The sequence below is a fragment of the Sus scrofa genome, chromosome 10 (assembly GCF_054392235.1).
Source record: "Sus scrofa isolate SSC_HxYL_T2T_F1_AM1 chromosome 10, Sscrofa_HxYL_maternal_Yorkshire_Landrace_v2.0, whole genome shotgun sequence".
Classification (NCBI taxonomy): Eukaryota; Metazoa; Chordata; class Mammalia; order Artiodactyla; family Suidae; genus Sus; species Sus scrofa.
Window position 1 is genome coordinate 10,039,993 of NC_139392.1, and position 25,515 is coordinate 10,065,507.

Below are 25,515 nucleotides of genomic sequence, written 5' to 3' on the forward strand. Positions count from 1 at the left end.
AAAGGAAAATGTAGGGACCTTGCCTGGCTGCCTTTGAACGGCTAGACATGTGAGAGGGACCATCCTGGACCACCCATCTCTCAGCCTATCAGCCATTTGAATGCAGACCTATGAGTTTGCATTCATAGAATTGCCCAAATGAACCCAACTGAAACTGCCAACCCACAGAATCATGAGCTCTCAAATGACCTGTTGTTTTAAATCACTAACTTCTGGGATGTTTTGTTACAAAGCAAAAACTCACCAATACACTCACTCTGCTTCCCACATTGCTTTCTAGTCATCTTTTATTTGCCACATCACAGGTGCACTTCTTTAGTAAATGAACTATTAATCCCCATTTCACAAAGAGGAAAAAATCAATGCCAAGAGGCTTTTCTAGTATTGATGCCCTGGCATGCTTAATTCTTTAGATCCCATGCATTAGAGAGAAATCCTCCTGAGGTATTTTTCAAGGGAATAGCCACTAAAAATGTTTAGAAAGGGATTAGGAAGTTAGGGATGTGCAGACAGTTCCTGAAAGCTGGACTCCAAAACTATAAGCCTGCGCTTAAATGGGACTTATAAAATTAATAAAGCCAGTTTCCCATTGTGTTTATTTACCTTATTTTCTAAACAGAAGCTATCAGCTATGCACAAAAAACCTAGGCTATTCCAAGGCTACAGTCACTAGAACCCACACAACAATAATCACCATTACTATCCATAGGATTTATTGGTCGTCTCTAATGTTAGGCACTTTTCACATCCACATCTCTGATGCCACAATAACTCTATTAATGGGGATACTTACCTTCTACAGAATAAGAAACTAGAGCCTGGAGAAACTAAGACACTAGCCCTGAACCACACAGCTAGCAAGGCAGAGAACTGAAAGTCAAGCCGGGATTAGCGATGATGGGCTTTCTGGTCTACCACCTTCTTCCTTTGGATTGGCTACAATACAGTTCCTGTCTCCTTCCACATATTAAGGATGCACATCATGAGCCCCACATCCTAGGATACCTGCAGGGACTGTTCCTCAGCAAGAAAGCAGAGTCTCTGTCATGTATCAACATGTAAGTGATTTCACTTTCAAACAGCTTAAGTCTGTTATCCGTGGAACACCCTTAGAAAAGCCTCCTATTTGTCTACAGCGTTTACTTTTCAACTCAAGTTTCAAGGAGGCGGAAGGGAATATATTAAGCCATGAAGGGAATATATTAAGCCATGAACGAGACGCCTTTTTTTTTTTTCTCAGAGCCAGCTAGAGTACAATAGGACCTTCCCAAGCTTCTGAATTAAATTCCTAAAATTAAAAAAAAAAAAAAAACCCTCAAAGGAGAGCTCAGTATTTAAAAACTTAGGAGAGGTCAGCCTTGAAGTAACGAACAAGCCTTTATACATACATTTGATGTCCCCAAGAAGAGAACAATGCACAGCACACTTGTCTCTGTTATGGGCATTTTACATGTCTTCAAGTAGGAAAAATGGACACCATGCTTTTAATTTCATTTAACTGATCATCTCTTACCTGTTAGTTCCACTTTAGTACCTCCCTTCTCCCTCAGTGACAGGCTTATAAAGTCACTTCCCTTTGCTGCATCTCATAGGTGTTTGTTTTCTATCTGCTCCTTAGCCGGAGGCCCTTACAATGTCCTGACTCGAGCATCTCACTTGCTGGAGCCCGCCTCTCAGGTCCTCATGTCTGCCCTCGTGTGTAGACCTGTTAGTGTCCCCTCCTTGACTGCGGGCTCCTGACTTTAGTTTTCATTGTATCCCAGTGCTGGAAGGAATCCTGACACGTGGGAAGGCTGAGAGTGTCACAGTGAATTATTCCTCATTGTATTCCTACTCTGTACACGTCCCACTTTGCATGTAGAGGGAATTCTCCAAATATTGTGAGCTGCTCAATGAATGGAGCGACAATAGGAATGATCAAGCGGAGGGAAGTTCACCGTAGTTGTGGGCAGATCTTAAGCAGGAGATGAGTGACAGTTTCCTTCCTCCATTTGTGTGTATCTTTAAAAAGACAGTGGGAGTTCCCGTCGTGGCGCAGTGGTTAACGAATCTGACTAGGAACCATGAGGTTGCGGGTTTGGTCCCTACCCTTGCTCAGTGGGTTAACGATCCGGCGTTGCCCTGATCTGTGGTGTAGGTTGCAGACGCGGCTCGGATCCCGCGTTGCTGTGGCTCTGGCGTAGGCTGGTGGCTACGGCTCCGATTGGACCCCTAGCCTGGGAACCTCCATATGCCACGGGAGTGGCCCAAGAAATGGCAAAAAGACAAAAAAAAAAAAAAAAAAAAGACAGTGTTCCTTTCTTTCATCAGTTCCTTTCCCTGATACTCCAAACTAGATCTCTAACCTCGTTAACATGAGCCAGTCTCTTCTCTCTGCATGGCCAATTTTTATGGATACCATTCCAATAACTTACATACCAGCCACTTTAAGAACCAGAGCCACCTGACCATCCCAAACTTGATGAGCAAGAAGTGACCAAAGACACTAAAAAAAGCACATCTTATTATTTCTTTCACTTCCCTTCAACACAGCAGCCTTCTATAGAAGGCAAATTGCAGAATCCAATTCAGGATGCAAATTACCACAAAGAAAAGGAAATAACGGCAGGAATTCTCCCCTGGCTGGTTATACCTCCTAAGCTAAAAGTCGTACATCTGTTAAATTATATAATATGTCCATAAAAACTGATTTCTCTTGAATTAGAACCACTTCTGATCTAGTTACTCTTGCATCCGCTTCAACCAAACTCTCACTGAAATGAAGCCATCGCAATGTCTGTGCTGGGTGATCAGGCAGCACCAGGACAGCACAAAGGCGATGAGAAAAGAGCAAGAGGAAGGGAACATGTCACATCCTGACTACAGGGAAACAGTGCAAAACATCTAATCACAGCAGTGCCAGGGAACTTGAACCTGTCCAAAAAGATCCCAAGCTCTCCGTGTTTAATTGCCCTTGATGGCTGCTGGCCAGTCATGCATGACAATGCATGCGGGGGTCTGGCTGCTCCCTGCCTGTGCTCATTGCTGTCAGCTCTCACTCCAGGTGATGAACCAGTCCTCAGAGCCTGGGAGAGCGGTCTGGGCCAGAAATGGGGGTGGGGGAGGCTGGAGACACCCCCTATGGACCCAAAGTAGTCTGTACACACATAACCCAGAGCTGGATGGAGGTCTTTAGAAATAGAACGTTCCAACCAGCTTCCATCACTTGAAGTCCTTTCCCCGAGTATCCAGTACATTTGTTTTCCTTGAGAGAAAACAAATCAAGGACACTCTGTGCAGATGAGTAGGACATTTGTGACCTGAGGTGTGTCAACTGGCAACATAAAAGTCTCCCATTTGGTCAGTTCTATTTGAACTGCTTGAGGCTGGATGGAGAAATTGGAATTACTTGAATAGCAAAGGGCATTATGGTTATCGGTAGACTCAATAGCTTTAAACGTCTTCCTGTCTGCACAAGAGGCAAAATCATGTTTCTGTTGATTCCAATGACAAGAAAAGCCCCCAAGCTCTAAGGGAAAAGATGGTTTATGAAATCTAGTGTGGCGTTGATAATATGCAAGGAATTCATCAACCCTTTTGCAGCCTAATTATGCATTTCCAGGGTGAGCCTAGAACTTCTCTGGAGTTTGCAGACCCCTGAAGAGGCTGTTTCAAGGCATGAATCCGTGAGAAACCGGAGATCGCAAAGCTTCCAGGAAGAACAAAATGGTGCGGTTGTGATTTGGAGCAATGTCCTGCAGAAGGGCTGTCACTCGTCCGCAGCCCGCGGTGTGTTAGGAAGAGCTTAAGTTCTCTCTGGGCTTTAATTGCCTTATCTCTAAAAATAGGCATTTCTTCCTCACGGGGATGCTATGAGGATTAACTGAGCTGATGTCTACTTGTGAGCTTCCTCGGCAGATTAATAGGCAAACTGCAGGCAAATAAGGTCAAGGATTTGTATCTATTTATTTTTGTAAACTTGGTGATAGAGCATCATGGCGAATGGCACAAGCTCTGAAATGAGTCAGGACTGGGCGTGAGTACTGACTGTTACTAACTAGCTGTTTAGCTGTGTGTTCCTTCTCTCATCCTAAAGACGGAGACAACTATTCTTACCAGAGAAAGAGTTGAAAGAGGAGACCTACAGTAAATATTCAATAAATGGTAACAGCCCCTTCGCTCCCAGATCCTAGCATATACTGCAGAACAAGAATCTAGAGATAAGTTTAGGGTACTGAAAATTAAATCATCCAAGGCAGGAAAACAGTTGTTGATTGGCAGTTTGAGCTAAACTGTGTTAAGTATCTTACAATTTTCTCAGCAAGAACAACAACAACAACAAACAAAAAAACAAAAAAACAAAGGATGGGAGCAAGGATGTTTCATTTCACTGTCATTAAGTTTCTCTTCTCTACAACAAAACCGGTTTCACGTTTTTCCGATGATATAAACAACATCTGTTCATTGTGAAAAAGTTTAGAAGCCAACCAATCAAGCGAGGTAAAGAGAAGGAAGTCAAAAGGACCTGACATTTCACAATCCTGTGATAACCACCAGTATTATGATATGAACCGGCAGGCAGTCCCACTTCTGGGCGTGTTCTTGATCCTTGAACACCACCAGGTAGGGGAGCCCACCCTCCACGAAGTGGGAAATCCAGGAATAAGTGACACTCCGCTTTGCTGCTTCCCTCCCCTCCCTTCCTCCAGATCTGAGGTTCCAAATCCTCAGAGGCAACCAACAGCGGATCGTGAACCGCTGTTGTATCTATCACAGAAAAACACACTGGCGTATAAGTGGACCCTCTCAGTTCAAATCCATGGGGTTCGAGGGTCCACTATTGGTGCAGAGGAAGTGAAACTAGGGTCTCAGAGAGAAACCACGCAGCAGTCCTGAGAGCACAGCAGCCTTCTTCACAGAAACGGAGATGCCTTGGAATGTGTCGGGGCCAGAGACGGACTGGTTCATCGTGCCTTTTCCTTTTCCTGGGCACCCCGTTAGACCGCACGGGCCAGCATCCCCTGCAGTTCATGCGACCATGTGACCGACTTTCAGGCAATGAAATGTGAGAAGTGACACAAGACACTTTCCGGTCTAGCCCTGAAATGTTGCCTCTGATCCATCACCCTTGCTCTTTCTCCTTTGGGTTTGACGCAGGAAGAGTGCATTTCTCGGACGTCTGTGTTGAGAATAATAAAGGAAAAAATAACGAAAGGAAAAGGGCTTCCCGAATCAGTGCCTGTAAAGAGATTCACCTGCCCGTCAGAACAGCCCTCTGCCCCCTTTTGGACATTACATGAGTGACAATTAAATCGCTGTTGTATTAAGCCTCTGAAATCTCAGGGTTTATCTCTGCAGCGGCTTGTGTAGTCGCAGCTAACACAGTATGTGTGGTAGGACAACCGTTCACGTCCCTGCCAGCAGTAGGTGTGGTTATACCTTAATTTTTTCCAGCCAGAAAGTGATATTTCCTTGTTACTTTCCATTTCCACAAAGTGAATGTGACTACATTACCAAATGTTAACTGGCAGTTCAAATGGATTTGAATGTCTATAAATTTTCTGTTCATATCTTTTGCCCATTCTTCTTTGGTATTGTTTGAATTTTTTTTCTCTCAATCTATACGTGATCTCTGTTGACTACAGATGTGTTTATCTTCCAAAAATGTTGAAGAGACTTCACAATTTTCATTTGTTTCATAATGGAATTAAGTCTTAAAGCTCTGTGATTAAATGGGTAGAAACTAAAGTCGATGGCTTAGATATGAATCTCACCTATACAATCTTGACGAATTACTTTTCTCTGCCTGATCTTCTTAAGTAAAATCGGCATAATATCTAAAAGGCGGTAAATAACCAAATATATGCAAAAACATTTGACCAGTGTCTGGTATATATAAAATACTCAAGAAAATTTTAGATAATATCAGCACTACTTCCTTCGTGATTGATTTTTGCCAGAAGTTTAATAAATACTTCTGTAATCAAATATTTCTAGCTTCTCAGTTTTCTTTCTGCCCATGTACACCAGGTAATTTAGTTCCCTACATTTGCTTGAAAAATATTTGTTTTAAAAAAAAATTAGGAAGAATCAAAATTGATTGGTGAATATTGTTATGTCCTAGGATCTACTTCTGAACTTTGAATTTTGTCCATTGGTCCATCTGTCTAGTCCTCTGCCAATTCATATTATTTTGATTACAAAAAAAATTGTAACATAATTTAACCTCTGCTAAGGCAAGTTACTTGTTGCCATTATTCTCATATTTATCTTGGCTATTCTAGCATATGGAAGTTCCCAGGCTAGGCCCTGAATCAGAGCTGCAGCTGCTGGCCTGTACCACAGCCACAGCAACACCAGATCTGGGCTGTATTTGCATCCTATGCTGTAGCTTTCAGCAGTGCCTAGACCTCAACCCGCTGAGTGTGGCCAGGGATGGAAACCCACATTCTCATGGATACTAATCGGGTTCTTAACCTGCTGAGCCACAAAGGGAACTCCAAAGATCTTTTGTATCTTTTTTTTTTTTTTTGCCACACCCACAGCATGTGGAAGTCCCAAGCCTGAGATCAAAACTGTGCTGCAGTTGCAGCAACAATGGATCCTTAATCTGCCACACCGCAAAGGACATTCCTTTTTGTATCATTTTTTTATTAGATTCCACATATTAGTGATCTCATATGATATTTGTCTTTCTCTGTCTGACTTATTTCACTAAGGATGATAATTTCTAGGTGGATCCATGTTGCTTCAAATGGCATTATTTCATGCTTTTTATGTCTGAATAATATTTCATTTTTTATATGTACTGCATCTTCTTTATCCAGTCCTCTGTTGATAGACCCTTAGGTTGCTTCCATGTCTTGGCTATTGTAAATAGTGCTTCAGTGAACATTGGGGTGCATGCATCTCTTCAAATTATAGTTTTCTCTGCATATGCCCAGGAGTGGGATTGCTAGATCATATGTTAGTTCCATATTGAGTTTTTTAAGGGAACTCCATAACGTTTTCCATAGTGGCTGCACCAATGTACATATTTACAAAACATAAATAGACTCAAAGATTTTGAAATCAAATTTATGGTCACCAAAGGGGGCACTTGGGAGGGGACGTGATAAATTAGGTTGGGATAAACATATACACTGTAATATGTAAAATAGATGAGTAACAGGGACCTTCTGTAAAAAACAATGAATTCTACTCATTACTCTGTAATACCTATATGAGAAAAGAATCTGCAAATCAGTAGATATACATGTATGTATAATTTATTCACTTTGCTGAAACTAGCACTACATTGTAAGTCAACTATACGCTAATACAATTTTTTAAAAAATAAGTTTCTGTTGGGATTCTAATTAGAGCCTCAATTACACACATTTATATTAGTTTTTAAGTTGTTATTTTATTATTTTATGTCTTCCTATCTGTCTTAGTCTAATACAATGGCTGTAATGAAATACCATAAACTGAGCAGCTTACAAATAACAGAAATTTACTTTCGGAGTTCCTATAAGCTGGGATGTCCAAAATCGAGGTGTTGGCAGATTCCGTGTCTAATAGTGGCTTGCTTTCTTGTTCATAGACAGCCATTTTTTGCCATTTTTTAAAATTTTTTACCGTAGAGTGAGTCAACACCATCTGTATCTTGTCTCTTCTTTCATCATGGGTTTGTGTTATGCTTTTATTAAAAAATTAAGCCCATATAGGTTGTGTTAGAAACTTCGGGAAGGAAGGAGGCAGGGACTGGAACAATTTGAGATCTGGAGCAGGTTTATTAACCAACAGAGTGGTGGGGAGCACTGAGCAGAGAGAAAACTCTGGCTCCCTGCAGCTTAGGGAGCACCGAGTTATATAGGGAAAGGGGTAGTTTCTATTTTTAGCACATTCTATTTTTAGGACAGGTTCCTGATGGGTTAAGAAATAGGGAAGATACAAGTTATGTGGTTACAATTTAACAGTTTCTTCAGCTATTTTTGTCTTGCGGCTTTGTGTTTCATCTTGTAGTTACCAACCCAGGTTGGGACCTAAGAATTCTATTCCGCCCATTGGACTATTGGTCCATTACTGTGTTGTACTATGATGAACTTCTATAGGCTTTTGTTTTTTAGCAAATCTTCATATTCTATAAAGCTAGTTCTCCCCTTTCACACTCTTCTTTTTCAGAGGTTAGTTAACTTTTAGTGGAAGTCTATTTTTCCTTCTATGATTTTTAAAATAAATTATTAATTAAAATTTAGAATACATTTTGAGTTCCTCAAAAATATAGTTTTCTTGGAGTTCCCTGGTGGCCTAATGGGCTAAAGATCCAGAGTTGTCACTGCTATGGCTCGGGTCTCGACCGTGGTGTGGGTTGGATCCTTGGTCTCGGAGCTTCCACAGGCCACAGGGGTAGCCAAATAATAATAAACCAAAATAAAATACTCTTCTTCCAACCAGGAGAGTATTTTTTTAAGTTCCAAATAGTTGAGAGGGTTTGGGGGTCATCTTTTTTTATTATTTATTTATAATTATGTTAGGTTATAATTAGAAGATAAAGACTTTAAGGTCACTTTTTGCTCAAATAATGACCAATTTTTGCTAATATTTCATGGAAATATAAAAGCAATATATGTTCTCTATTTATAGTATATTAAGTTGATTGATTGTAATTTCCAATTCCTTGATGTATAGCCTTAGTTATTTTTTGTTGACTCAGTTATTTTGGGTCTACTGTAGTTATCTTGCTAAAAAATGCATACTTAAATTACCTTCAATGAGTATTTTTTAGCTTTTGTTTCTTTATATATTTTGATCTCTCTATATATAGCTGCTTCATTGTTTGATACCAACAGGCTTATTACTCTTAATCTTCTTTGCAAGTTGCCTTCTGTTATTACATACTGCCCATCTTTATTCTGCTTAGTTCTTTAAGTTTTACTTTTCTCCTCGTCTGACACTGATATCACTTCTGCTTTCTCCCTTGCCGCCCCCTCCCCCTTCTTGCTTTTTCCTCCTCCTCTTCTTTTATATGTACCATATATTTCATTGTCTACCCTATTGCTTTTGAGAATTTTAAATCACTTTTTCTAAAGGCATCTCTTATAAATGCTTCGCCTGAGTTTTTCTTCTTAACCCAAACATGACATGATGTTCTTTTACTAGGAGAATTTGGCTCATTTATCTTTAGTGTAACAATGGATAGTCTTGATCTTATTCTTACTATCATATTTCTATTTGATATTTATTTACCTTTTTGTTTCTTTTTTCCCTTCATCTTTTTTTCTGGTTTGATCAGATTGCTATCCATTCCTCTTTCCACCATTTTAAATTCAGAATTTCTATTATTTTACAGATTTATAATTCTGCATTCCATGCCTCACAGACATAATCAAATGTATATTCTGTACTTTTTTGTGGAAGCAAGATGCCTATTATCATGCCCTCTGTTGCTTATTTCATGGTCCTTGCCCATCCCAGTAAGATGAGACTTTGAGAAGGTTTTCACTTCCCCAGTCCTCAGCACACATAGAACCTTCCATGAAAACAAAAGTACGGATGCTTTTATTACCCATGTCTCCCTTTCCCACCAACTCCTGTTTTGTTTTAATAGTTTAATCCTTTTTGTTTTCAATAATTACTGGGTTTTCCTTTACACAATGTCATTTCTATTTTAGAAATCATTATTTAGCATTTATATCACAAAGAGCTAATTACTCTACTAGTAATCATTTAGCATTTATATCACAAAGAGCTAATTACTCTACTAGTAATCATTTGGATTTAACTGCATATATTGCAGTATTTATTGTTCCTGGCTTGCTTGCTCTTTCCTTTATCTTCTGTCTTAAACTCTCTGATCTAATTCATTTGCTACTTGTTGGGTTTGGGGGGGAGGTTTTTTGTTTTGTTTTTGCTTTTGTTTTTTTTCAGCTGTGCCTGAAGCATGCAGAAGTAGCCAGGCCAAGGATCAAACCCGTGCCACAGCAGTGACCTGAGCCACGTCAGTGACAATATTGTATCCTAAACTCACTGAGTCACCAGGGAACTCCTGATGCATTTGCTATTTGACTGGAGCCTTTTTGTAAGTACTTTCCTTAGACAGAGTGCATGGAAGAAAAATTCTCTTGAGCCCTTGCATACTCTATAAATTTATTTCTTTTATACTATTAGGTAATATTATCTTGGCTGGGAATAATCTTCTTGGGTCTCAGTCTTTACATCCATTAGTCCGTAACTATGATTCCAAATCTTCTGCTTTGCAGTGCTGCAACATTTTTCCCATCTTTTTTCCCTCCTCCTCCTCCCCTCCTCCTCCTCCTCTTCCCCCTCTTCCTTCTCCTCCTCCTCCTCCTCCTTCTTCTTCCTTTATTTCTTCTTCTTTGTAAGTAATTGTCTTAATTCAGTTTAGAATATTTAGAAGTTTCTCTTGAGGTTCAGGAATTGTACCATACACTAAATATGTGCTTTTCTCATCAAGCCTACCTAGAACTTTACAAACACTATCAATATGCAGACCGGAGTCTTTTTTCCTTCTATGGTATGCTTAATTTTTACTTCTCCTTTGTCTATTCTTTTTCCCCTCCCTCTTGAAACTCCTCTTATTTATATATTAAACTCTTGGATCTACTGACTTTTAAAAAATTTGATAAGCATTTTTCCCAGAAAGAAATTTTATGCCATGATTAAGTCTTTTTATAGGTTTTGACTCATCTATCTTACTTTTGTAGCTAGTCTAATCGTCCTCTGTCTTCCCAGAAAATTCAAGTTCATGTGGTGGGTATTCTGCTTATTTTTCCTTTCTGGTTACTGATCCTCCCAAATGAGTTATATTTCCCTTTGCCTTGTCACGGTTGAATTCATTTTGAGCCTTAGCTCTTGCTTCTGGGGTAGTTTAAGCATCAGCAATTCCATGTAGGTTGGAGCAACTGCAGCCGCTGCCCTGTGAGTCAATGATACACCAGAAAGCCAGTGGCTGATTCCTTATTGAGTAATGGTTGCCATTTCTTCCATTTCAAAGTCTGTGCTCTTCCAGCTTTGGGGCTTGATAGAATTCAATCTACTTTTTCAGAACACATCAGTGTTTCTTGTAAGAACACCCATGCAGCCAGAATTGCCTTTCTCTCTTGTCCATGTTCTACAGGCCAAATATGACCCAGAAAAAAGTCTCACGCTAGCTCTATCCACCCTCCAGGCCCTGCTGCTCCACGAATACCAAGAGTGACCAGTTTAAGAGTGATGGCTTTTTGTTTGAAGAGGGCTGGGGAGGGTGGATCTATTGAGAATCTGCTCGACTCCCAGAATTACCCACATAAAATCTTTCTTAAATAAGATGAGATTTCCCTGCTACTGTTTACTTTGTAGCTATTAGTAATCAAAATCATTACAAGTGATATTTCATATGATGTTTTAAAAGTTAGAAGTGCTGATCTGAGCCTGTGTTTACTTGGAAATTCACCTTCCCTCTTTACCACTTAACTTGGGGGCATCCTGTACTATTTATTATTTTCAACTCGTATTGTCTTATTTATAGTATACCTTGCCTTTGTAAATACTAACTACACATAACGTCTTCTTGTTCTTTTACTAACTGGTCTCTGTAAGTCTCTGAGGGCACTTCTTTAGCATGTTTACTAATCTAGCTTCTTCATTCTTTGTAAAAATACAGACTCTTTACAGACTCTGGAAAAAAACAAAAAACAAAAAACCCACAACCCTGCCCTTTGCTAAGGCATGAAGCATTCTCATGGTCTAATCTCCAGTCCTCCTTTATCATTTCCATTGCACCCTCTAGGGAAGGACATATAATTGTTTTAATGTGCCGATACCTTTGTAAGGAGTTGGATGAATTGTCGATGAAGAGTTGCTCTCCTTTGGCTTTTGTTGTGACATGGTCATTTACTCGAACTCTTTCTGAGAGTCGATTTAAAGCACTGCCCTCCGGTCTGGAGGGCGGAAAATCAGCTTGTGTGCTCATTTGGTTTGGAGACAAAAATCTGACAGCTCTGTCATAGGTGTGAATATTTTGCTAGCAAGTAACAAATCCTGACAAGCTGGACTTCATCATCCTCTGCAGCCGTGGGTGAGAGGGAGGCCTGTGGTGAGAATGGAGATGAGTCAGAATTGGACATGGAACTTTCTAGAAGGCAAGGGAGTCTGGGCGTAAGCACAGCGTATGTAAACACACACACATGCACGCACAAACACACAGCTCTCTGAGGCTGTGTATAATTCAGAAAGCTGGATTTTTGTTCTCTTCATGTAGAAAGTATAAAGAAAAAACAATCCAATGCCAGATGCTTTTTCAACATAACCACATTGATGCACTTAATCTTACATGAAATCAACAAGCATGCATTTTCTGAGGAAATATGCTGTGTGCCTTCCAGGTCAAAACACTGGAAGATATCAATAAATGTAACATAGCCAGTGTTGTCAGAGGCTATAACACTATTAGGCAACATTTCAAGAGAGGAGTCGGTTAAGCTACCAACGGTGGGATTAGATATAAAAATTGTAGGCGCTCCGAGGCAGGAGAGATTAGCAAATTCTGGAGCTGGTTCAGGAAAATTCCCTGCAGAAGGTGTCGTTTGAGTTGAATCTTAAAAGATGGGGAGCATTTGGAGTTTTGGAAAAGGAGCAAGAACAGTTACAAAATCACAGAAGTGGAAATAAACACAGTGGGTATAGTGGATGGTGAGGACATCTTTCCCGTGTGAAAAGTACCCTAAAAATTGTTGTCATTTCTTCCTGCTAGAAACAAGGAATCTTGAGGTTAAAACAGTTGTTAAGCCCTAGATGGTCCTTTTCCGAAGGGACTCCATGCTAGGAATCTTGGAAAGTCAACAAAACAAGCAAACAGAGAAATTAAAGCTGAAGGTTGGCTTAGGGCATGTCCTTGGGGGGTGGAGGGTGAGGGCAGCTGTGAGCCAGGGGTACTGGGGTGAGACACTGCTGCAAAATGGCACCGCTTGTCTGTATTACCTTGTTTTATGTTCTACCATGGAAAACCACTCGCATGTTATGTTCCCCTTTGTATTGTGTGTCAGCTGATTTTGACACTCTGTGATGTTGGCTCCCTATATGGGAACCTTCCATCCTGCCAAAGTGGAAGAAAAGAAAATCACGTGGCAGAGAGGGAGGGAAGTTGGGTGTGAGGCAGCACGGGTGCACGAGGGAGCCTCAGCAATCGGTTATCAACCACTGTGCCCCTGTAACTTGCTGGCTGAAGGATACGTCAAATTTGAAAACGGTGTGGAGATGCACTGGAGTGGGAGATACTCTCAGTTTCTATTTCTTTGTGCTTCCTTTGCAGCAGTAAGGCAAGAGTACCTTCATATACCTCATGCCAAAAGTAAAAATAAAAAGACATGCAAAAAAAAAAAAAAAAAAAAAAAAAAAGGGAGAGAGAAGAGAAGAAGGAAGAGTTGGAGGAAATAGCGAAGCAGAGATAGTCCGCCAACATTTCGAGAGGCAGGAACGTTTCCTTCCGCAGGCCTTACCTGAAACCAGTGGCTGCCCAATTCCTAGCTCTGGTCAGACCACTCACACACAGACACTCAGATGTGGATAATGTCAGGGAGCAAATCTAAGGAGGGTTTCATGGGCAGGCAGTTACACGAATGATAAAAAACTTCTTCAAGTATCTGGACACAAATTAGAGTGGTGCGCACTTTATAACAAGGGCAATGAGAATCAGGGTGATTGAGAGCCACTTTAATCAAAGGCTATCTCAGAACGTGGAGCCCAGAGGTGAGAAGGCAGTTATTGCTCCACTGAACCACCTCGACCCCCAGGCGTTCATAGCTCAACTCACCCTGAAGGAGTTTAGTGTCTTTGTGAAAGAAAATCTCCTTCTGAAATCATTCCACTTGCAAGGCGTGGGAACGGTCTGGCAAAGATAAGAGGTGATAAGGAAAAGAATTTGAAGTCGACATGGAAAAAAATGGGGTGAAACCTGAAGGGGAAATAAAAATATTCACCTCAAAGCTGCGATGGAACTAGCAGATTGCAGGTGCCTACCAATGATCCAGAGTGGTTTTGGTCACATTGCAGTCTGATGAAAACACCTAGAAATATACATTAACAAAATAGTTTGGCAGTGGCTGTATTTTTAAAAATGTGATTTAGGAGGCTTGTAAAGCATTCGGAAATCCCCTATTTGTATGCTGATGGATTCCAGATTTCTAACTCCATGCTTGACTTCTTTCATGAGCTCCAGACTCGCTTATTAAACTCGCCACTTGACAGTCCCATTTGGGTGTTGAAAAGGAAAACCAAACTTACCGTGCCTTGAACAGGACTCTTGATTCCTGCTCCTACTCCATAATCACCCTACTCTCCAGTCTTCTTGGGTTTTTTTTTTTTTTTTTTTTTAAGCCTTTGTAAAAATATTAACCCATTTTTCAAGCATAAACCCTAGGAGCCAACCTGAACCTCTCATTTTCCCTCTCACTCCATGTCCAGGTGCCAAACCCTTTCTCTTTCCTCAACAACCCCCTCTCCCCTTGCCTAGGTCAACAGCCTCTTCCTCGTGGACCACACACACCTCCTCCCCATCCCTATCATCTGAGGTTTCTCCTCCCCATCCCTTTTGCCCACACACGACCAAGGGGGTCTTTCTAGGTCATGCTACTCTCTGGCTTGATAAAGCCCAAGGGCTTCTATCCAGGCTCCTCCTCATTTACAGCAACATGGATGCAACTAGAGATTCTCCCACTAAGCGAAGGAAGTCATAGAGAGACAGACAAACACCAGGTGACATCACTTATATGTGGAGTCTAAAACATGACACAAATGATCCTAGGAAGGCGGACTCGCCGGGGGAGCAGAGAGAGGGGGGGACGGGTGCGGAGCTTGAGGTTGGTAAATGCAGCGCGTTACACTTAGAACCGGCGGGTGATGGGCCCCTGCGGTACAGCGCAGGAGACTGTGTCTGGTCACTTGGGTTAGAATATGATAGAAGATGAAAAAAAAAAAAAAAAAAGAAGGCATGTGTATGGCTGGCTCACTTTACTATGCAGCAGAAATTGAAGGAACACTGTAAATCAACTACACTTTAATAAAAACGAATAAAAAAAAAATCCCCGGCTCCTCCCATCAGGCCACTCCTTGGACCTCACCCCCGGCCAGTCTCCACCTCACCTCAGTGCCCTCCAGCCTCCCTGAGCCCTGAGAGTAAGCTTGTGCCGTGCTGTCTTCGCACTTGAAGTCTCTTCTGCCTGAAACATTAATTCTTCCAGACATCAGCAAGGCTTGCTCCCTCACTTCAAGCAAGGTTCTGCTCAAAATCACCTCCTTGGAAAGTGACACCCTCTTCAAAATAACCCCTCTGTCCTTCAACCCCTATTCTTGTTCTTGTTTTCAGTTGTGTGCATTTTCATTGTCTGACGTTGTGCCGTGGTAGGTGATAGATGTGTAGCCAGAGAGATGAGAGATAGCTAGAGGCAGATAAATGGAGATAGATAATAGAGGTACACAGGGCTAGGGATAGATGATAGAGACAGAGCTAGAAGGAGGTGATAGAGACAGATAAATAGAACTAGAGATAGGTGATAGATTGGTGATAGAAGCATGGGGGCTGCACGAGGACGATGCATTGGAATTCCTTAAAGCTTCTCGAGTGATTCCACTGAGCAGCCCAGGTCGGGAATCACAGGACTGGAGGGTAAAAGTTAATGCCTAAAATAGACTTTCAGCTGCTAGAATTTAAGTTGGAGTATTTTCTGCCCATCCGTTTGGTTTTTTGATGCTGGAGGGATATCTCAGATCTCCCTTTATCCCCAGCACAGTTCAGATAAATATTCACAAGTAAGAAGGCTACATTCACAAGCTGTGTGTCCCTTTCACGAAGTCTCTTTTCTAGAGGGAGAAGGACATGATTAGAAGAGCCAGACACCTTGGCTTTGAATCCTGGCTTTACCACCGGGGCAAGTGACGCTTGCCTGGGACACAGTTTTCTTATCTGTAGAATTAGAATGATAATAAGCATTTCCTTCTGGGAGTTGCCGAGGAATCCAGTGAATTCTAGGCAAAGGCTTAAAGCAGCACGTGACATGAGGCCGAGTGAAGTGCTCTGAAAATGTGTGCTGTTGTCTTGGAGGAGATGGTTCTCAGGCAGAAAATGCACGTGGAAAATTCCTCTGGCCAATGAGTTTGAAAGCAGCTGGGGGATTGAGACAGACCGTTTTCTCCAACACGCAACCTCTGCTCAAGAACAGAGCCGGTTAATGATTAGACCCTATAAAATTTTCCATGCCATGTGCCTTTTCCCCACCAGGCAATAGAGAGTAATTAAGAATTATGGGTAGCGGGTTCAGTGCGAGGAAAGGCATGCCTTTCTAGGGACAAGCTCCAAGCCCTAACGAGGTTACTGGCACAGGTGTCTCCTGCAAATAAATTAATGGGGAGGCAGATCCAATCATGAATCTGTCACCCGAACTTGGTGTTTAGAGTCATTTGGGGAGATGGGGCTTCCTTTGCCCAACCTTGGCGGTGTCTGGAGCAAAGATGAGGAAGCAGAGTGATTTCATTAGGATAACAAGGCTGTTAAAGAACAATCTGGCTCTTTAGATGGTATTTATAAGGCATTTCAAAGAAACCCTGATCTGACAGCTGCTGTCAGTCTCTCCACATAGGAACTGTGGTGATTTATTGATACAGCAGAGGAACCATTATTATCCTTATTTGTGAACGTTTTAAATGTACCAAGAGTCCACCTTGACTAGTTGCAAACTTCCCAAAGACAAATAGACCTCACTGCATGTACAAGTTGCTCTGGCACAAGGTTTTGTTTGAACAGAATAAGTTCTCAATTATGTGGTGCCATGTACAGCGTTGTCAATGGGTCAGAGTCCTGCTTGATAGACTATGGTAGATAAAATTCCATTTCTCAACTATCTGCGTAAGGATTAACTACCACCCTTTCGTGGCTACTTTCTTCCAGCTGGAATTCTTTCTGGATGCATCAGAATATACAGGTGTTTGTCATTTTTTTTTGACAAAAGACTATTATAGTTATGCGGAAATCAGTACTCTACAAAACATTGCCAGAACGAGATATGAGTGCTTCTTAATTAATTGTATTCTGCGTTTAGCCATGCCGTTATACTTCCCTGGCTGAGCTAATGGAGAATCGAATGTGTGTAAGTCCCACCATGGGGTCATTTCTTTTCAGTCTTGAGGAGTGTAGAGAATGGAGAACCTTTCGGGCCACAAGGTGGCTGGACAACTGGGTTTCCCTTTGCGGTTCGCAGGGGAGCCTTAGGAATAGACACGTCAGTTCACGACTGTGGGTTAGAAGAATGGGACTTCCTGAAAACATTTTTATCAGATCCGGTGCCTTAGAGGCACGGGATCTCTGACTTTTCTCGGGTTGGAAGGGGTTGTAGGAACCATCAAGCCCAAGCGCATTCGTTTTACAATCGAGTCAGCTGAAGCCCAGGGAGATAAAACGTCACATAGTTATCGCTGAGCCAAGATGAGAAAAAAAGTCAGTCAGTCGGGGAGTCTTGGATGTTTAGATTCAATCTCATCCTTTTCCTGCTAGTTTCTGCGGTAGTCAGGGCGCCGTCAGTGAGGACAAATTGTGGTTGCGTGGGAGAAAAACATTGATGAAGATGACGATGAGGGCTTTTTAAAAAAAAAAAAAAACAAAACAAAACTAATGGAGATTTATTCTATTTTCCTTTTGGAAAGGGAATAGCAGGACCCATGGGGACCAAGTGAAATATCAGGGTAGGCAGAGGCAGTATGTGACTTTTCCTCCCCAAACTAACTAGAATGAGCCAAATCTTATTCACCACAGCCTAGAATACTAGGTAGCTCAGAAGAGAGGTTCTTTTTTTTTTTCTTTTTTTTTTAATCATTTATTTTTATTTATATTTGTTCTACTGTCCAGCATGGTGGCCCAGTCACACATACATGTATACATTCTTTTTTCTTACATTGTCATGCTCCATCATAATTGATTAGACAGAGTTCCCAGGGCTACACAGCAGGATCCCATTGCTAATCCATCCCAAAGGCAACATTCTGTATCTATTTACCCCAAGCTACCAGGCCCTCCCCCTTCCTGCCCTTCCGCCTTGGCAACCACAAGTCTATTCTCCAAGTCAGAAGAGAGGTTCTTGAAGCTGGACGGAGATCAATTCTGGACAACTCAAGCACATACTAATTTACATAGCTGGTAATAGATTTTCATTACACCGAGAGAGAGATCGAAGATTGAGTAGATTCAAACCTAGCTTCCAAAAATGAATGTATGCACAGGCCACACAGACTCACACTGAAAGCTGAGATGTCTGGGGACAGGCATCTGTGGTTTTCATCAGAGAAATGATCCCTCTCTTTTACGTAGCTCTCTTAGGCCGTGTCAGAACCTACAGAAGCATAGGTCTGGCTATTCCACTGTTCTTATTCTGTGCAAAATCTCCCACACTTTCCAATAGTGCACGTTATTAAATTCAACGAGTTCTCATTCTGCTTGCAGTTATCCAGGAAGTCATACCCTTTGGCTTTGAAGCTTCTCTTTCTAATTGCCAGCGTTTTGGTCCCTTCATCAAACACCATTACTTTTGTGCACCCCAAGAAATTAAAAGTAGTTGAAGATGAGATAGATTTTCCTCATTGCCACCAGTGACACAGCTTCAATTTCTCTCTTAAATTAATGGAACCTTTATTTCCAGTAGACCTATTGACACGTTCACTTAAGACTACATTTCCCAGCTTCCCGTGGCATTAATGCTTGATATTGGGGTCAGTGTCCCATGAGACTTCTGGGAAGTCTCTTCCACTGTTAATCTTTTTTTAAATTAAAGTAGAGTTGATTTTTGGAGTTCCTGTTGTGGCTCAGCAGGTTAAGGACCTGATTAGTATCCATGTGGATTCGAGTTCGATCCCTGGCCTCGCTCAGTGCATTAATGATCCAGTGATGCTGCAAGCTGTGGTGTAGCTCACAGATGCAGCTTGGATCAGGTGTTTCTATGGCTGTGGTGTGTGTTGCCGATGTGGCTCTGATTCAACCACTAGCCTGGGAACGTCCATGTGCCACAGGCGTGACCCTTAAAAAAAGGGAAAATAAGTGTTGTTGATTTGCAATGTCGTGCCAATTTCTGCTGTACATCAGTGACCCTGTCAATCATACTCCCTTTCTTATATTACCTTCCATCATGGTCTGTCCCGAAAGACTGCACATACTCCCCTGTGCTGCTCAGTAGGACTGGGAACTGTCTTTGAAAGGAGAGAAAAGTTCTATTCCTCCTGTCTTCCATCCTGCTGCTTGAAACGTGTCTGTGATCGTGTTGCCCACAGCCGTCTGAGACAGGAGCACAAAGGCCACATGCCAGGGAGACTATGATGTGGCTTCTAAAGAAAGCCTGGGTCCTGGTGCCTGGGAGCCAACATCTCTCTCCTGGGCTGGCCATCTCCAGACTGGGTTTTTGATTTTGTTTTTGTTTTTTTTTTGCTTTCTGGGGCCACACCTGCAGCATATGGATGCTCCGAGGCTGGGGTGGGTCGAATTGGAGCTACAGCTGCCAGCCACAGCCACGGCAACACAGGATCCTTGACCCACTGAATGAGGCCAGGGATCGAACCCAAGTCCTCATGGATACTAGTCGGGTTCATTTCCAGTGCACCACAATGGGAACTCCCCAGACTGGTTTTATATGAGACAGAAATTAACCATGTAACTCACCATTTGAGGATTACTCTTCACCATAACGGAACTTAATTCTAACATATGATATTTAACTTTACTTCTGAGTGGAAGTGAGAAAAATAATTAATTTTTAGAAAAAGCTGGAAACTGGTAGCTAAAATTAAAACAAAAAACAGGATTCACTGCAGCCCTCAGTTATGCACCCGATTCCTGTCCTCTATTATCTTAGTCAGGAGTTGGATATGTTTTCTTTTCCCAGCCATGACTGGTTCCAATCCTAGAGAACATCTCATCCCTGAATGCTAATCTTGTGGTTCTAATGGCAGGCAATTTGGGTAAGGAAATTGGGAGAGCATTTGAAATTTAAAATAGAAGTTCCTGTTGCTCCTCTGCAAAACAATAAGACCCTTGAAAGTACTTCCTTGGAATACGAACAAAGAATTGATGTCTTCGGGAATATATACATCCTGTGTTATTAATGGCAAACTTATTTAAAAATGTGGCCACACTTTCCTATCCTAGCTTGACATAGAACAGAAAGAGGTTTTTACGTGGAGTCGGAAGATATAAATTCTAATCTCAGCTCTGTAAATTACCATCCATGTAAACATGGGAAAAATCAATTGATCTCCTTAAGCTGAGTCCCTGTATTTAAAAAAGGATGATAACAGTAATAATTCATAGGGTGGATATGGGTATTAAATAATACAGATGAAAATATTTAGCGCAGTGCTTTTCACATAGTAGGTGCTTTATAAATGTCGGTTAATCTAATCTAACTAGTGTGACATTCCTGACCGTTTGAAGAAACGAATTAGTACTCAAGTCCCATTAAAAAATGCACAGGGTGTCTGCTATCCATAAATCCATGGGGGCGATGGAGCCGACCACCGCTTCTCTTGAAAAACCAGCTTAAGAAGAAAAAAAAAATCATGACCGTAAACTGCCCGAGGATACATGGCAGCTAATCTCTTCACACTTAGGTGTGTGAAACCATCCAGTACCAACAACATTCTCATTTTTAGATAAGCTGCAGAATGAAATACATTTTATCACATATTTGGTTGAAATTCTTCTGTAACAAAATATCTCCAAGGCATGTCTGTGTTCCCAGAGGTATATACAGAAAGGAGACAGAAATTGCTGTCTACCTCCGTTCACTTCCACCCCGTTGGCTGTTTTGTGCGTCGGGCCTTTGGAATGATTTAGGACATGGGGGACAGCAAAGTTGTATCACAGACCAGGATTTGATGGGTTTGGTAAGGATCGGAAGAAATGGACTCAGGATCCCGGTGGCCTGGAGCAGGTAGACATGAGAACGGTACAGGGTGAGGAGGAACGTGTGTTTCTGTCTTAACTGCAGTAGTGTTCAATCCACGGTTTCAATTCAGAGACCTACTGGGAGGGGAGGAGAGGGAGACAAAAGCAATACAAAACTAAGATGAATTTCTCATCCAAAACACCTTTCACCAACCTGGGTGAAAGCCTGGTGCCTTCGCCTCTGTCTCTGAGGGGAGTGAAGTTTTGGGGTAGAGAAGGCTGCAATTCTCACCAAGAGAATGGAGTATCTTTAAAGATTTGATTGTAACCACAGGCAATGGTAGCCACCTAAGTGATTTTGGGAGCTCAAGAAAACTCTTTTGCGGAGTTCCCGTCGTGGAGCAGCGGAAACGAATCCGACTAGGAACCATGAGGTTGCGGGTTTGATCCCTGGCCTTGCTCAGTGGGTTAAGGATCAGCGTTGCTGTGAGCTGTGGTGTAGGTTGCAGACGCGGCTCGGATCCCTCATTGCTGTGGCTCTGATGTAGGCTGGCAGCTACAGCTCCTATTCGACCCCTAGCCTGGGAACCTCCATATGCTGCGAGAGAGGCCCAAGAAATGCCAAAAAGCCAAAAAGCCAAAAAAAAAAAAAAGAAAACTCCTTTGCTTAAAGAAAACACTGATGTTTCTATCTGCTGAAAGATCACAAGTGCAGTATGTGGGAGCAAGGAAAATACTGGTTCTTCAGCACCAGTTACGCATTAGGCATATAAATATATGCTAGATATAGTAGGTATACGTTAGGTATCTTTACAGATATTATCTCCTTTGATCTTAAAGAGTTTTCTGAGATGGGTGATTTTATTTTATTTTGATAAGTTAGAAAAAATGAAGGTCAGAGATATTAAGAATCATGAATAAGGGAGTTCCCATCATGGGTCAACTGGGATTACCAACCCAACTAGTATCCATGATGACTATGGGTTCAATCCCTGGCCTCTCTCAGTGGGTTAAGGATCTGGCATTGCCGTGAGCTGTGGTGCAGGTCATAGACGTGGCTCAGATCCTTCGTTGCTATGGCTCCAATTTGACCCCCAGTCTGGGAACTTCCATGTGCCTCAGGTGTGACCCTGAAAACAGAAGAAAAAAAAAAAGAATCATGAATAAAAATGACAGAGCTAGTTAGTGATAAAGCTGGTAGTGGAACAGAGCCAGTTATGTCAGACTCTGAAGGTTTGATTTTAAAACTTTAGTGCTTTGGTCCTGGGGGTAAGTCTTAGCAGCCAGAATGTGTTTATTTTACCTTTTCCTGAGATAAGCAGGAATTGTTTTCTGGCACACCTGACTGTGGGTAATATGCCTCTAGTCACTTATGAAGTGATTAAAGGCATGGAGAGCAGCAGAATGATTTGATTCAAATCTCTGTTCCAGAATATGAGCTATGAGTTCTCTCATGAGCAGCTGTGCGTCTCGTGGCCTTATTTCTCAAGCACCTGCTCAACATGATACCCACCTAACCATTTGCCCCGAGGCTGTAGGTAGCCTTGAAGATGGTGCTGAATGATCCTTGCATCACGGGATGCAATGTTGTGCCATTTCTCCCCTTGAGTGTGGGCTGGATTCGCTTCTAACAAATTTCCTGGAGGCCTCTTCTGAGGTTAGGTTACAAAAACTGTGGTGTCCATCTCAAGCTTTAACTTGTATTTTCTTGCTAGCTCCCTGTTCTAAAGGAAGCCAGCTGTCATGTTATGAGCCACCCTGTGGAGAGGCCCACGTGGTGAGGAACCCATGTCTCCAGCCAACAGCCAGGAGGGAGCCGAGGCTGCCAGCTACCATGTGAGTGAGCTTGGGAGCAGATCTGCCCCAAGCTGTCCCTTTATGAAAATTTCTGGGCTGATGTCTCGATTGCAATCTTTTGAGAAATCCTGAGCAGAGGTATCCAGTGAGCTGCCTCTGACAATAGACACCGCTTAATAATAAATGTTGAAAGCCACTAAACTGAGGATAATTTGTTACACAGCAAGAGATAACAAATACACCTGGGAATAAAAAGAAATATCTAAAGCATCTGGTACAATGTGACCTCCCCACCAAAAAAACATAAATTTAATCATTGGAAAAATTATGTTATGGAGGAAATAGTAGAAAAGGAAACAGATATGTGCACTGAAAGGCAACCTTTTTCTTTATCAAAATACCGCCTATAGCTTGCTGTGACATTAGGCAGCCATAGCTTTCCTTTTGACAGCTCACCACCCTACGCCCCCATAAGTGGGAAAGGAAAATTGACTCCACAATAATTATAATAATAAATGGCAAAATTCCCTTGAGCTCCTGCCTATCGGTCAGATGTCACATTTGTCCCTGGGCTTCTAGACGTTGATGTGACCAGTGTCTGAGGTCCATGGACAGATGACGAGAGTATGAATGATCACAGCCACAAATGTCAGCTTGATCCCTTTAAATGTGCTCTGTGTCCCATAGATGACCTGAAAGGTCACGTCGGATGGCTGCCACCTGCTCTGTCTCTCCTCCCAATACTATCAGACAACAGGGCGTTTCCCAAGCAGGCAAAGTTGACTGCAACACAGCAGCCTGACGTTTGATCATGGATCAGGGCACATCACTGTCCTATTAAGTCATGGCAATTCTCCTCTGTCTTTGAACGACAGACCCGTTCAGTCTCCTGGCTGCTGATGATCTGAGGTGCTCTTGCTGCCAGGTGAATCTTTCGGTTGCAGGTAGAAGCTGACCAAATACATTTTTCCTAAAGCTCCTCTAATCCATTATGTTAGCAGTTCCTGGCAGCCCCATCTCCCCCCAGCCACCAAAGACAATAGTCTGAGCTCATCACGTCATACAAAGTAAAGGGAGGAAAGTCTGAATTTGTGAAAAGTCTAAATTTATAGCACACTTTAAAAGAAATGCAGTTTAGGGAGTTCCCACTGTGGCTCAGCAGTAGTGAACCTAACTAGTATCCATGAGGATGCGGGTTGGATCCCTGACCTTGCTCAGTGGGTTAAGGATCTGGCATTGCCGTGAACTGTAGCATAGGTTGAAGACGTGGCTCAGAGTTGGTGTGGCTGATAGCTGCAGCTCCGATTCTACCCCTCGCCAGGGCACTTCCACAGGCCGTGGATGCAGCCCTAAAAAGACCGAAAAGACAAAAAAGAAAAAAAAAAGAAATGCAGCATAGTGCTTTTTTCTTTAATACATATAGTAACTTCAACTAATTGCCAAAATAAAGTTTGCTCCCTCTGGCTCTAATGAACAGATTAGCGGCAATAGCATTAGCAACATCATTTGCATAAAATTAATTTGCTAAAGCCCTTAAAAATAGTGTTCAAAGTGGCTTAAACATGCTCACTGCCTATTTACACTATTAATTTGCTAAGTAAACCTTTCTTTTTAAGTAGGGCAAAAGTGAATGATCAGTTCAGCTAAAGTTGAATCACCAAGTCCTAAAACAGTGACGTTCTAGATGAATCTGTTTTTTCCCATACAAGGCTGGGAAAATATATGTCTAGGAGTATATTTCCTATTATCCAGTAAACTGATAATCCAGATATTTTATTAACTATCCAGATATTTTATTAACTAGTGGAGCAACAAGGAAAAGTAGCTCAGTTTTGAACCTGACCTGGGGCCTCTTCCCTTCGTTAAAAATGCAGGTTTTCCTAGACTTATTTCTGAGACTAAAGTTGCATTGTAATTGAGTCCTATTCAGTGGATAATACAGGTGAGAAGCGTGTAGTACTAAGCTGAAGTTTCCTGAAAGATGGAGTACAAAATGAAAGAATACAAATATAAGCCTGATCATTTCTTTTCCTCAACTGACTGGGTACCCACACTCTTAAAAATGATAAATGCATGGAGTAATTCGCTATTTAAATACTGACAGTATTCTCCAGATTATTCCTTAAACCCAAGGCAGCCCCAGTGACTATATCAACAGGGTGTATAAAAGTGACACTTCATAGGTTAACTCTATGATTCATCTGAAAGAAAGAAAATGCAAAAGAAAAACAAAGACATTTTTGTAAGTAGAATATTTTGGAAGAAAGGGCAGTGGTTTCCATATAGTCATTGTTAAGAGAAGAAAACAAAGACTTACATATGTGTGTTTGTATAAATGTATATAAAAAGATGTGAACATTTGCATGAATATTAAATAATGCATCACAAATACACACCTATATTTAAAACACATAGTGTAGTCTAAATGATATGCAATCACCTGCTAACAGTGGCACCCTCTGCAAACCAGACTCAGTTGGTGTGTGAGGTTAAGATTGTCTGTCTTAAATATTTTGATAAGGAGAATACATTCAGGATTACTTAGAATTACACTTTTTGAATTAAAAAAATTAAAATGCTCGTATTTTAAAATACTTGTCTAGTATTAAAACATATGTCTACAGTTCACCCGGGCAAAATTAAATCTCTCTCGTCATCATGGAGTCTTAAATCAGCTTGTTAGTAACTCGGTAACATTTGGCCTTTATTTCGTCGATATTTAGCCTATCAGACCTAACCCTCCGAAGAGCCCAGAAGTTCAAAACCTTCTTTGTTATTCAGGCTCCAAAAAGCTAGGCCTATTAATTTCTTCTTTCAAAAGATGAAAACTCTATCGTAGG

At 41.7% G+C, this 25,515-nt stretch overlaps 1 long non-coding RNA gene across 6 annotated transcripts in view; it reads left to right on the forward strand.

The window, feature by feature from the left end:
- LOC146398785 (uncharacterized) overlaps positions 1-25,515 on the forward strand; it is a 344,076-nt gene that overhangs the window by 164,833 nt on the left and 153,728 nt on the right. For all 6 annotated transcript variants that reach the window (XR_014817314.1, XR_014817313.1, XR_014817315.1 and 3 more), the window contains exon 3: positions 22,594-22,714. This is a non-coding gene — a long non-coding RNA (uncharacterized LOC146398785). The remainder of the gene's footprint in view (positions 1-22,593; positions 22,715-25,515) is intronic.